Source organism: Heloderma suspectum, chromosome 2 (assembly GCF_057233095.1).
Source record: "Heloderma suspectum isolate Gila_16-S chromosome 2, 16-S_ref, whole genome shotgun sequence".
Classification (NCBI taxonomy): domain Eukaryota; kingdom Metazoa; phylum Chordata; class Lepidosauria; order Squamata; family Helodermatidae; genus Heloderma; species Heloderma suspectum.
In genome coordinates this window covers 113,983,820-113,996,805 of record NC_139459.1, presented here as the reverse complement: position 1 = coordinate 113,996,805, position 12,986 = coordinate 113,983,820, and positions in this window count along the sequence as shown.

Below are 12,986 nucleotides of genomic sequence, written 5' to 3'. Positions count from 1 at the left end.
TTTCTTCCCCCTCCTCGTCTGTTTCTGGCAGTTCTTCAGTTCCCGTGATCCTCCCAGAGAAGTATGCGGCTTTTCGGGATGTTTTCGACAAGAAGGAGGCTGACCAGCTGCCCCCCCACCGCCCTTTTGACTGTGCCATTAACCTAATCCCTAGGGCTACCATCCCAGCAGGCCAGCTGTATTTGATGTCAGAGCTGGAACTTCAAGCTCTGTGGGAGTTTTTGGACGCAAACCTCAGGCACGTCTTCATTCATCCCTCCTCCTCTCCCATCTGCACCCCTACAAAGTTTGTTCGCAAAAAATCGGGAGAACTCTACCCAGTACACAATTTCTGAGCGCTGAATTTGGTCTCAATCCCCGACAAGTACCCCCTCCCCCTCATTCCAGAAATGCTGGAGTGCCTGGGGCGAGCCAAGATTTTCATCAACTTGAACCTGCGTGGCGCCTACAATCTGATTCGTATCCGGGAGGGGGATGACTGGAAGACCTGTTTCGGCACCTGGTACAGACTGTATGAATACCTAGTGATGCCATTTGGGCTTGCCTGCGCCCCCCCCCCCATGTTTTCGCGTTTTATGAATGCCATCTTCCGGGACTATTTGGACACTTTCCTCATTGTTTATCTCGATTATTTACTTATATTTTCTGAGGACCCCCACGACCATCAGTACCATGTCTCCGCCGTCCTCCAGCGCCTCCGCGAACATCATCTTTATGCCAAGCTGAAGAAATGTGCGTTTTACCTAACATCTTTGGACTATCTCGGCTTCATCATCTCAACTGACAGTATCAGGATGGACCCTGCAAAGGTCCAGGCTGTTCTCTCCTGGCAGGCTCCATCCACCAAGAAGGACTTGCAACGTTTTCTGGGCTTTGCAAATTTCTACAGAAGGTTCCTGCCCAGCTGTGATCGGCTGACATCTCCTCTCACGGACCTCCTTAAGGGCAGAAAATCTCCTTTTCATTGGACGGCATCTGCCCAACAGGCTTTCAAGGAACTTAAGAAGCTTTTTAGTTCTGAGCCGATCCTGTTACATCCCAACCCGAGGAAGCCTTTTGTAGTACAAACTGATGCTTCTGACTTTGCAGTGGGGGCTGTGCTTTTTCAGCCAGGTCAGGCGGGCGGCGGGTTGCAACCTTACACCTACCACTCCAGGAAGCTGAACTTGTCTGAGAGGAATTATACCATCTGGGAGAAGGAACTGTTAGCCATCAAGTCCTCTTTGGAGACCTGGCGTCATCTTCTGGAGGGGGCACAGCACCCAGTCAAAGTTAGAACCGACCATCACAACCTGGAACATCTTCAGACAGCCCGTGCCTTAAACCAGCGGCAGATTAGGTGGTCGCTTTTTTCCCCCCGGTTCCACCTTAAGATTTGCCATGTGAAAGCCTCCAACAACCTCCAAGCAGATGCTCTTTCTTGTAAAGAAAGCCAGGGGGTGAGAAGAGTCCCTCCCCCTCTCTGATTCTTCCTCCCCAGAGTCTGGCGGCAGCTGTGGTGACTCGCTCTTGGGAGGAGCTCCTTCGCACTGAAGAGGCTCAAGATGATTTTGTCCACACGAAGGTGGAGGAATTGGGGCTAGCCTCTGCCCCCCAAGTCTATCCCCTCCTCTCTGAGGTGGCCTGCTTTACCATTCCGGCCGGATCTATGTGCCTTCTAGACCCCTCCGCAGGAAAGTCCTCCATCAGTGCCACGACTCCCCCACCGCTGGGCATTTTGGCTTTGCTAAGACCCTGCATGGAATGATGCGGGATTTTTGGTGGCCTCGTGTGTGCCAGGACGTCAAGACCTATGTTGCCTCCTGCCCAACCTGCCAGCAGGCGAAAGCCCCCTCAGGCAAGCCCACAGGCTTGCTTCACCCCCTGCCTACCCCCTCAGGTCCTTGGAAACTGCTCTCCCTTGACTTCATCACTGATGTGCCTTGCTCACAAGGTAAGACCACCATTCTGGTGGTGGTGGATTTGTTTTCTAAGATGGCCCATTTCATCCCCTGTTCTGGGTTGCCCACAGCCCAGGAGACAGCAGAGCTTTTTTTTGGTGCATGTTTTTCAGCTCCACGGATGGCCCGAGGGTCTCATTTTGGATAGGGGGGCCCAATCCATTGCCCATTTCTGGAGGGAGCTACTTGGGCTTCTCCATGTGATGCTCCGTCTTTCCTCCGCCCACCATCCCCAGACGGACGGTCAGACTGAGCACACCAATGCAACTCTGGAGCAATATCTGCGCTGTTATGTCAATTACCAGCAAGATGACTGGGTTTCCTTGCTGCCTCTAGCAGAATTTGCTTATAACAATGCCTGCCATGCTTCTACCCGCCAAACTCCATTTATTGCCAATTTTGGTTACCACCCCAGGGCTTTCCCATCCACCCTAGCTCCCTCTTCGGTGCCAGCGGCCCATGACTTTTTAGAGGAGTTGCAAGCTGTACACCACCTCTTACAGGACTCCCTCGAGCAAGCCAAGACAGCCTACAAGGCCTCTGTGGACCGGCGGTGCCAGCCGGGTCCGCCTCTGCAACTGGGGGACTGGGTTTGGTTGTCCACCCAATACCTCCCCTCTCACTCGCCTGCAAGGAACCTCACGCCTCGTTGCACGGGGCCTTTCCAGATTACGGCCCAGATTAACCCTGTTGCTTTTCGCCTGGCTCTCCCCCCCTGCATGAAGATCCATCCTGTTTTTCATCGGTCCTTGCTGTCCCTTGCTGGTTTCTGGCGACCTTCATCGCTCAGCTGGCTCCCCCCCCCCGCCGCCAGTGCTGGTGGAGGGGGAGGAGGAGTTTGAAGTCGCGGAGATCCTGGACTCATGCCTTTCTCGTGGCCGCCTGCAATATCTGGTGGGCTGGAAGGGGTATGGTCCAGAACAGCGCTCCTGGGAACCCGCTGACAATGTGCATGTAACGTTGCTGCTGAGGCGTTTCCACCAGCTGTACCCCCACAAACCCGGGGCCCAGGGGGGCGAGGGGGGGCCTCATGGGAGCAGGGATGATGTCAGGGTAGATACTGAGCCCATAGAGCCCCAGAGTAGTTCTGATTCTGAGGAGGACCAATCACCCATGGGAGAGGAACTCACTCATCTCTCACAGGCACAGCAGCAGGGAGAGATTCCTCCTGCCTGCATTCCTGAGAGAGATAGTCACCCTAGCAGTGCAAGAGCGGGGGATGGGATCTTGCTGGACGCTCGGCGGAGACGGAGGGAGCGGTGCCTGATGGAGGGTGCTGAGAGGCGGCGCTCTGCCCGCTTTGCACTAAAACAACGGTCGCGACCCAAGGATCCCCAGGTAAGAGGGAGGACCTCTGCATAGCCCATAAGTTCAGACTGTTCCCGCTCTTCCTCTTCAAATAGGGACCAACTGCCTTACCCGGAGCTTAGGCTACTCTGCTAACTACCCCAGTGAGTTTCCTTGCTTCGTCGCTGGTAATTAGCATCTGAAAGAGTCATTAAGTTGTCAAGGAATAAAGCCTTGGAAAGAATCCCTTTTGTCTTGTGTCATGAGTTGGCTATTGGAGGGGACTTAAAGAGGCACCTAGGGTGCTCCTGACACTAGGGACCACCTGTGTCGTTATGAACCTGTCTGGTGATTAAGATTTGCATGAGAGGCCCTCCTGAGGACACTGCTGCCTACAGAAGTCCATTTATCCGGCATGCAGGAAAGGGCTTTCTCCTGTGTCACTCCCAGACTCCAGAGTTAAGTTTACTAATATTCCCTTTCCCCAGGACTGAGGGCCAGGTTCATGCTGGGAATAGCCTAACTCAGTGCAGCTATCACATAATGTGGGACAGACTTTCCCCACTATAGGGGCTTACCAGGATGAGTAAAGCAAGAAGTTATGAAGAGATAAGTATTCATATTTTTCTGAGGTGGCAACAAATCATTACTTTAATTTAAAGATCTGCTTTGCACTATTATAATAGGTGGGATTCAAAAAGGTACTTTAGAACTTTGGCATGCCCAGCGGGACATCTGATTTCTCCCTTCCCCTCTTAACAGGAGATACCCCTGCTATATCATAATCTGTTTTTGAAAAATGTGGTTTGCCATTGGATTTGGGGAGGGAGCTGTTTGGGAAACAATTCAAAGTCCCTTTGGGCACATGGAACTAGTTGTGTAGTTCTTTGGATCCTGGCCACAGCAGCATGTTCAAGTAAAACTAGTGTGTGTTTTTTTTAGATCTTCTTTTCAATTTGTGGCAAGCTAAATTAAAATCAATGTGTTTTTTTTACCCAATGTTAAGGGGGGGGGGAACCTTTCATCGTATCTAATATCAGCTGTTCCCTGCTAGTTTCATATCAAAAGGAAATGTGCTTCATTTAAATAATTTCATTAAATCCATCTTTCCGTGAGAAAAGTCTTGTTATCTGCAGTTTGAGGGTCTTTTTCCCATGCTTGATTTTTATGTCTTTTTTCCCCCTCCAAAGATGTGTTTGATGGGATCTAATTTTTAATGTTTCCTGCCAATGGTAAAACTGGTTTTAATAACTGTTGCATCTTTATTTCTTTACTTTTTAAAAAAAAAAAAACACTATATGATATGTGGATTTAGGCTTTTTTAAAATGATGTTGGAAGTTTTTTCTTTTTATCTCTCCAATTTTGGTATGCTATAATCATTGTCACATGTGTTATTAATGAAAGAAGTTGGGCCACACTCTTTCAATCTGAATCTTTTAACTCTTCTCAGTTACTTGTGTAGTAAATATGAAATTCACTTTTTTCTATTTTATGATGGCAGTATATGTTGGGATGGGGTATTTTATTTTAGCAAGCAAACTATGGGATAAACATTCATCTGATGTGAATCAATAAATTTCCATTTTAATACCAATTTGTGCCTCTTTAACATTTAGTTCTAGACCAGCTTTAAAATACAAACTCCATGTATGATTTCTTTCAGGAATTAAATATACGAGTACATTTTAGCCCAAGGTAAGCACTTTTAAGTCCCATTAATTGTAATGGAGGTGTTTAAGCCTCTCCCACTGGAACCAACAGGACTCAAAAGTACTGAATACTGGCTAATCATATCCTTAAGGTTTACACACATGGGCTTTTTATTGTACTTTTTTCATAGATGTAACTGTAATATTCCCAGTGGAAGCTGATTGCTCCAGTTTCAGTGGGGCTGTGAAACCATTCTGGATTTTAATCTGAACCAGTCAGAACTCTAAAGGAGCTATACAAGGTGCCTATTTTGGGAATGGGGTTGGCACCTTGGAAAGCTCCTTTAGAGTTTTGACTAAAACCCAGAATGGATTCTTAGCTCCACTAAAATTGGAGCCACCAGCCTCCACTGAATATCCCTGTACCTTGTCTCCCTCAAGCTACTGGACTGATTCTGGAGGTGTTTGATGCTACTTATATCACTTTTCTTGAGAGAACCTTGTACTTCATAAAGACAGCTTACAATTCATCTTAACTGATATTTCAAGAACAGCATAAAAACTTAGAATTAAAGGTCTAAACATATAGGTGGTCAAATGGATTGGGATAGGGAAGTAATTGGCATTCAGATGTTGCTTTCAGAGTTTCAGTCCTCCAGCATAGGAAAACTAGCATCACAGCATGCCCTGCAATCACCAGAGAGACAAGGGCCTCATTTCATGCAAAGCAGCTGCTGCCGCTTGAATATTACATAATTATTGTTCATTATGGCTGTTGGAAGTTGGTGTGAAAATTGTGCCAAGAGGCAACTTGGCAAAATGCCACAGGTGTTGTAACAACTCCACAAGTTATGTCATATACATGCAGATGAAGTGGATAACTTGGACACTTTGCTAGTAGGATTACGAATCAGTTACAAGGAGTATCCAACAACAGGTTCTGTTGGGCACAAAGGAAAAGCAAAAAAGAAGCCACAGAGACACTTTGCATGAGAGAAGCTTCCCCAATTATTTTAAGGAATGCTTTTATGGTTTAAAGTTGTCCCTAAAAAGTGTTCATAATCTTATACAACCATGGGAGTGCTTGAATTTTTGTAATAAGGTGTGTGTGTGTGTGTGTGTTGGAGAGAGAGATGCAAGGATTTTCGTGAAATAGGCTAAAAATGTTTTCAGCTTTCGCAACTGCTAAGAGCTATATTTTGCCATTTTCAGAAGTTGCCTGAAGGACCATGAGTTCTTAAAAATAATGTTATCATCCTTCAGTGCATATTATTTTCATAAATATTGCAATATATAAGTCCTAAATGCATGATTAATGACATTTAGTTTGTATACAGGACTGAAGTAGGTGTTCTCTTTAACCCAGACAGAGCTGCGAAATACAGGGAGGTGACAGACGTAAGTAATAACCCTCTTTGCTGCTTTCTATTTTTATTATATAACAAACTGGTGTAGCTATATAGTTGAGGCAGCTGGCTTTTTCAGCATTCCATCATTATAAAAACTGAATATAACATCAAGACAACTTGTCCTATCAGTATGAAATCTGTCACACAGAAAATACCTTATGAGTGATATAATCTGCCCCAATTTCATAATAATCCAATGATGGATGGCTCAGTTACATAGCAATGTCAAACCTTTGCTTTGATGTTCAGGGGTCCCTGGACATGGCCATGTTTCTTCCCACCCAGAACATGTCTTCTGTTTTTCCTTTAGAAATACTCTGAAATTCGATATTTGAGCAGGAATCAGACTATGAAATCCTATGTTTTTCACCTATTTAAGGGGATATTTTATGACTGGTTCAATGAATGCATGAAGGTGAAAGGTTTTTAGCAAATAAACTGATATATAAATGTTAATAAATGAATGTAAAATTAAATAAAGTTTATTACAGATATTGTCAAATACTCATTGCTACTTTGTGTACAAAGAGTCGGACACGACTGAACGACTGAACAACAACAACACTTTGTGTCAGGGGTCAAATACTGACTGCTACTACTACCAAAGAATCTTCAGATGCTTTTTAAATTAGGTAATATTTAACTAATTTGCATAGATTTCACCATCAAAATTAGTAGAGGGGAATTGAAAAAAGGGGGGTCATTTCAGCTCTGAATTTAATCTTGAACCAACAAAGACATCCTTAAACCCAGACCAAGCCAGTGGAGCAGGACACAGATTACATCTGAATCAAACTGGGCATTTTATGCCCCATGCCTTCCCTTGATTTGGGAATAGTCTCTACAACAATGTTTGAGACTTTCTACCACAGTCTTCCCAAACCTGGTGCCTTCCAGATGTGTTGGGACTGTAATTCCCATAATTCCCAGCCATCCATGCAGTCCAGCACATCTGGAGGGTGCCAAGTTGTGGGAGTCTCAATGTGCTAGACTGCGACTTCCACAAGTCTCAAGCTGTTCTACCATTTAGTACTATTTTGTATCATGGCACAAGAGAAACAGCAGGAGCATAGCAGCAGTATGGGTTTGTTGTTGTTCAGTCGTTAAGTCGTGTCCGACTCTTCGTGACCCCATGGACCATAGCACGCCAGGCCTTCCTGTCCTGCGCTCTCTCCCGGAGCGTGCTCAAGTTCATATTCATTGCATCCGTGATGCTATCTAGCCATCTCATCCTCTGCCGTCCCCTTCTCCTTTTGCCTTCAGTCTTTCCCAGCATCAGGGTCTTTTCCAGGGAGTTTTCTCTTCGCATTAGGTGGCCAAAATATTGGAGCTTCAGCTTCAGTATCTGTCCTTCCAATGAGCACTCAGGGTTGATTTCCTTTAGGATGGACTGATTTGACCTCCTTGCAGTCCAGGGGACTCGTAAGAGTCTTCTCCAGCACCACAGTTCGAAAGCATCAATTCTTCGGCGCTCAGCCTTCCTTATAGTCCAGCTCTCACAGCCATACATTACTACTGGGAAAACTATAGCTTTGATGATATGGACCTTGTCGGCAAGGTAATGTCTCTGCTTCTTACTATGCTGTCTAGGTTTGCCATAGCTTTCCTCCAAGGAGCAAGCGTCTTTTAATTTCATCGCTACAGTCACCGTCTGCGGTGATCTTGGAGCCTAAGAAAATAAAATCTGTCACTGCTTCCATTTCTTCCCCTTCTATATGCCAGGAAGTGATGGGGCAAGATGCCATGATCTTAGTTTTTTTAATGTTGAGTTTCAAACCAGCTTTTGCACTCTCCACTTTCACCCTGAACCAGAGGCTCTTTAGATCCTCTTTGCTTTCTGCCATTAGGGTGGTATCATCTGCATATCTGAGGTTGTTGAGAATTCTCCCGGCAATCTTAATTCCGACCTGTGATTCATCCAACCTGGCGTTTCTCATGATGTACTCTGCATATAAGTTAAATAAGCAGGGCGACAATATACAGCGTTGTCGTACTCCTTTCCCAATTTGGAACCAATCGGTTGTTCCATATCTGGTTCTTACTGTTGCTTCTTGGCCCTGGTACAGGTTTCTCAGGAGACAGGTAAGGTGGTCTGGTACTCCCATCTCTTTAAGAATTTGCCACAGTTTGTTGTGATCTGCACAATCAAAGGCTTTAGCGTAGTCAATGAAGCAGAAATGGAAATAGACGTTTTTCTGGAATTCTCTTGCTTTCTCCATGATCCAGCGAATGTTGGCGATTTGATCTTTAGTTCCTCTGCCTCTTCGGAACCCTGCTTGTACTTCCGAAAGTTCTCGGTTCACATGCTGCTGAAGCCTAGCTTGTAGGATTTGGAGCATAACCTTTCTGGCATGTGAAATGACTTTGGAATTGGAATGTAAACTGACCTTTTCCAGTCTTGTGGCCACTGTTGAGTGTTCCAAATTTGTTGGCATATTGAGTGCAGCACTTTAACAGCAGCATCTTTTAGGATTTTAAATAGCTCGGCTGGAATACTGTCATCTCCGCTAGCTTTGTTGTTACTAATACTTCCTAAGGCCCACTTGACTTCACTCTCTAGGGTGTCCGGCTCAAGTTCAGTGACTGCACTATCATGGCTATCGGGGACATTCAGATCTTTCCTGTATAGTTCTTCTGTGTATTCTTTCCACCTCTTCTTAATCTCATCTGCTTCTGTTAGGTCCCTGCCTTCTTCGTCCTTTATCATGCCCCTCTTTGCACAAAACGTTCCCTTGAAATCTCCGATTTTCTTGAAGAGATCTCTAGTCTTTCCCATACTATTGTTTTCCTCGATTTCTTTGCATTGTTCGTTTAAGAAGGCCTTCTTGTCTGTCCTTGCTATTCTCTGGAACTCTGCATTCAGTTGGGTATATCTTCCCCTTTCTCCTTTGCTTTTCGCTTCCCTTCTTTCCTCAGCTACTTGTAAAGCCTCCTCAGACAGCCACTTGGCTTTCTTGCATTTCTTTTTCTTTGGGATGGATTGAGTTGCTGCCTCCTGAACAATGTTACAGACCTCCATCCATAGTTCCTCAGGCACTCTGTCTATCAGGTCTAATCCCTTAAATCTATTCCTCACCTCCACTGTATATTCATAAGGGATATGATTTAGGTCATACCTGAATGGTTTCGTGGTTTTCCCTATGTTCTTCAATTTAAGCTGAAATTTTGCAACAAGAAGCTCATGATCTGAGCCACGGTCAGCTCCAGGTCTTGTTTTTACTGACTGTATAGAGCTTCTCCATCTTTGGCTGCAAAGGACATAATCCATCTGATTTCGATATTGACCATCTGGTGATGTCCATGTGTACAGTCGCCTCTTGTGCTGTTGGAAAAGAGTGTTTGCTATGATCAGCGTGTTCTCTTGGCAAAACTCTATTAGCCTTTGCCCTGCTTCATTTTGTACACCAAGGCCATGCTTGCCTGTTATCCCGGTTATTTCTTGACTTCCTACTTTAGCATTCCAAGCCCCTATGATAAAGAGGATATCTTTTTTTGGTGTTAGTTCTAGAAGGTGTTGTAGGTCTTCATAGAACCGATCAACCTCAGCTTCTTCGGCCTCAGTGGTTGGGGCATAGACTTGAATTACTGTGATGTTGAATGGTTTGCCTTGGATTTGTACTGAGATCATTCTATTGTTTTTGAGATTATTGTTTTTTACAGCATTGGATTTTCTTTTCACTACCAGACACATCCACAGCTGAGTGTCCTTTCGGCTTTGGCCCAGCCGCTTCACTCTTTCTGGCGCTACTTGGAAATACCCTCTGCTCTTCCCCAGTAGTATATTGGACACCTTCCAACCTGAAGGGCTCATCTTCCGGCATCATATCTTTTAGCCTTGTGATACGTTCCATGGGGTTTTCTTGGCAAGAATACTGGAGTGGGTTGCCATTTCCTTCTCCAGTGGACCATATTTTGTCAGAACTCTCTGCCATGACCTGTCCGTCTTGGGTGGCCCTGTACGGCATAGCTTATGGCTTCACTGAGTTACGCAAGCCCCTTCGCCACAACAAGGCAGTGATCCATGAAGGGGAGCAGTATGGGTTACTGCTCAATTATTTCTAAGTTAGCATCACTCTAATATAATTAGCATATTCAAATATTATGCAAATCATTTCCCACTTTTGTCCTCTTCTTTGGTGATGCATAAGTGTGCCACCCTAACTATCAATCACTCTGGAACACCACTCCTCCACAAAGGTGTCCTGCTTTCCTTTGCTACTTAATCTTCCCTCCAGGTCCTCACCTGGGGTCTAGACCAAGAGCTGTAGCCCAAGCCAGCCTCCATTTCAACGCAGTTTGAGGCAGACTGCCAAGTTGGCTATTTTGTCCCCTTTCAAACCTTTTCACTGACCAGCTATTTTCTTCAATTTTCTGGTATCTCTTTCTAGCTAGAGATAACCCAGTTTAACTCAGAAATTGCTCATGTTTTCCCCAAAAGATTGGAAGAAAACAGATAATTATTCTTAGCAAATCAGAGGTTTCAGATAAATCATCTCTGTCCTGGAAGCCTTTTTCCCACTTCATAAGAACGAATGGCTCTACAAACCTGGGAAGGATGAGGCCACCCTCATTGGTTCACCGTTTTGACATCTGCATGGACCTCCATTATATTACATAATTTTAGGAGGCAATGTTGGCTTCAGTTGCCAGAGCCTCCATGATCCCTGGTGAACAGTGGCTTTGTTCAGGCCATGAAAAGCATTTGTCTCCAGGGAAGCTGGAAATTCTGATTTATTTATTTTATTACATTAGCCACACAATTACTAATGTTTTCTGGGTGGATTACAAACAGTTAAAAAACTAAAATACCATAGAAAAGCTACAAATATAAACCACAATACAAATATTTAAAGAATAAAAGCCAATATGGTGCAAAACAATAAACAGCACAGGTACATCTGAGCAGAAGAAAAATGCGGGGGGGGCTTTAAAATCTCACTTCTCCTTTAAGGCAGGCTTTTAGGAAACCCTAAAATGCTTTTCTAAGCCTGGCTCAGGGGAGAACTCCACTGGCATTCTTACTTCCAACATCAGGCACCCTCCCACCCTCCCTCTTACCCCAAATGTGATCCTCATTTGTTGCCTTCTCCCATACCTGATTCTGTTCTCTTTTCCCCTCTTCAGCTGCTTCTCCCTCACTCAAGAAGCAGTCAGCATCCATAATCTTTTCCATTGTTGGTCCCTCCAGCTATGAGCCCTCTCTGAAACCACTCCCTGTACTGTAGATGATCTCCAGGGACACCCCTCCTCCCACAATGCCTAGCTCTGAGGAAGGACCCCTCAGAGCCAGGCATTTGGGCAAGGCTGGCTCACCAAAGAGCTGGGCCAGCTGCTTTTCTGGCTAACTTGGCTCTTCGGAGAGCTTAGCCACCTTCGAGCTTGCTCTGAGAGGATCCGCAAAGTGGGTATCATCATCAATGGGCTGGGAAGGGGGTGGGAGACATGGCAGTGGTGACAATAGTGGTGACAGCAGCAGCAAGGGGAAGGAGCATGGTCACGGCAGGTCCTCCTGGCAGCGGAAGGGGTGTTTGGACATGCAATTCGCCACAACTCCAGCTCCACTGCCTAAGAAGCGGGCTTCACTCCACTTCATGGGAGAGCTGGCCCTGAGCATTCAATTGATCTCTTCACCAAAAACTACTCTGTGTCTGACTTCCCTGCTGTGGAATTGGCACTGTTTTGTCATTATTTTATCTTCTTCCACACTACACAGTCCAATGTCTTCATGTTCTTCCTCCTGCTTCTGTGACCTAGGGGCAGGCAACTTGTGGCTCTCCAGATGTTTTGGCCTACAACTCCCATCATCAACACCATTGGCTATGCTGGCTACAGCTGATGGGAGTTGAAGGCCAAAACATCTGGAGGGCTACAAGTTGCCCATTCCCTGATCTAGTGGCTTTCTCAGATTTACCTTTCCTATCTCACATCTACTTGCTCTGCGGACACTGTAATTAGTAACCACCTTCAATTTATCCCTGTTTTGGGATGATCCCTGTCATCAATTTATCCCATTTGCCCTGCCCAACCAATTAACTAGTTGTTCCTCTCGTCATCAACCCTGACTCAGTCACTCCATTTGATATCATTGTTCATGTTATCATGCAGCTGAACACCTCTGGAGAACAAAAAAGCTGGTTAATTACATCCACTATAAACTAATTTCAACTTCCTTACCTTTGTTTCCTTGCTAAGGCCTGCCTCACCACCTCCCTGTTCTTCGCTTAAGACTTTGCCTTCTTCTGCAGTGCTAAAATTAAAGGCATCCACTCTGATTTCTCTTCCTCCCCCACTCACCTATTCTTCTCTTCCAGCTCTCTCTCTCTCTCTCTCCTCCTATACCTGCCTCAACAATTTCCTCTTTCTTCCTTGTCTCACTTGATGAGTTAACTACCCAGTTGTACTTAATTAACCCCTTTACATGCCCTGCTGATCCCCTCCCCACCCCTGGTTCTTATCTGCCAGTATCCTTTCTCTCCACGACATAATCAAACTCCCCTTTCCTACTGCATTCAAGCATGCCACTGTGCACTTCTGTAGATGGAGGGGTCCTAGCACTACCAATGAGAAGTTACTGTGCAGCTATTCCATCTTTTCTTTCTTAATGGATTTTCTGTGGTAAGAGGAAAGGTGGGAGAAACAGTGGGAAAACAGAGAAGGTTGACTTGAAGATGTCATCTGTAAAATTCTGTGCATGAGGCAG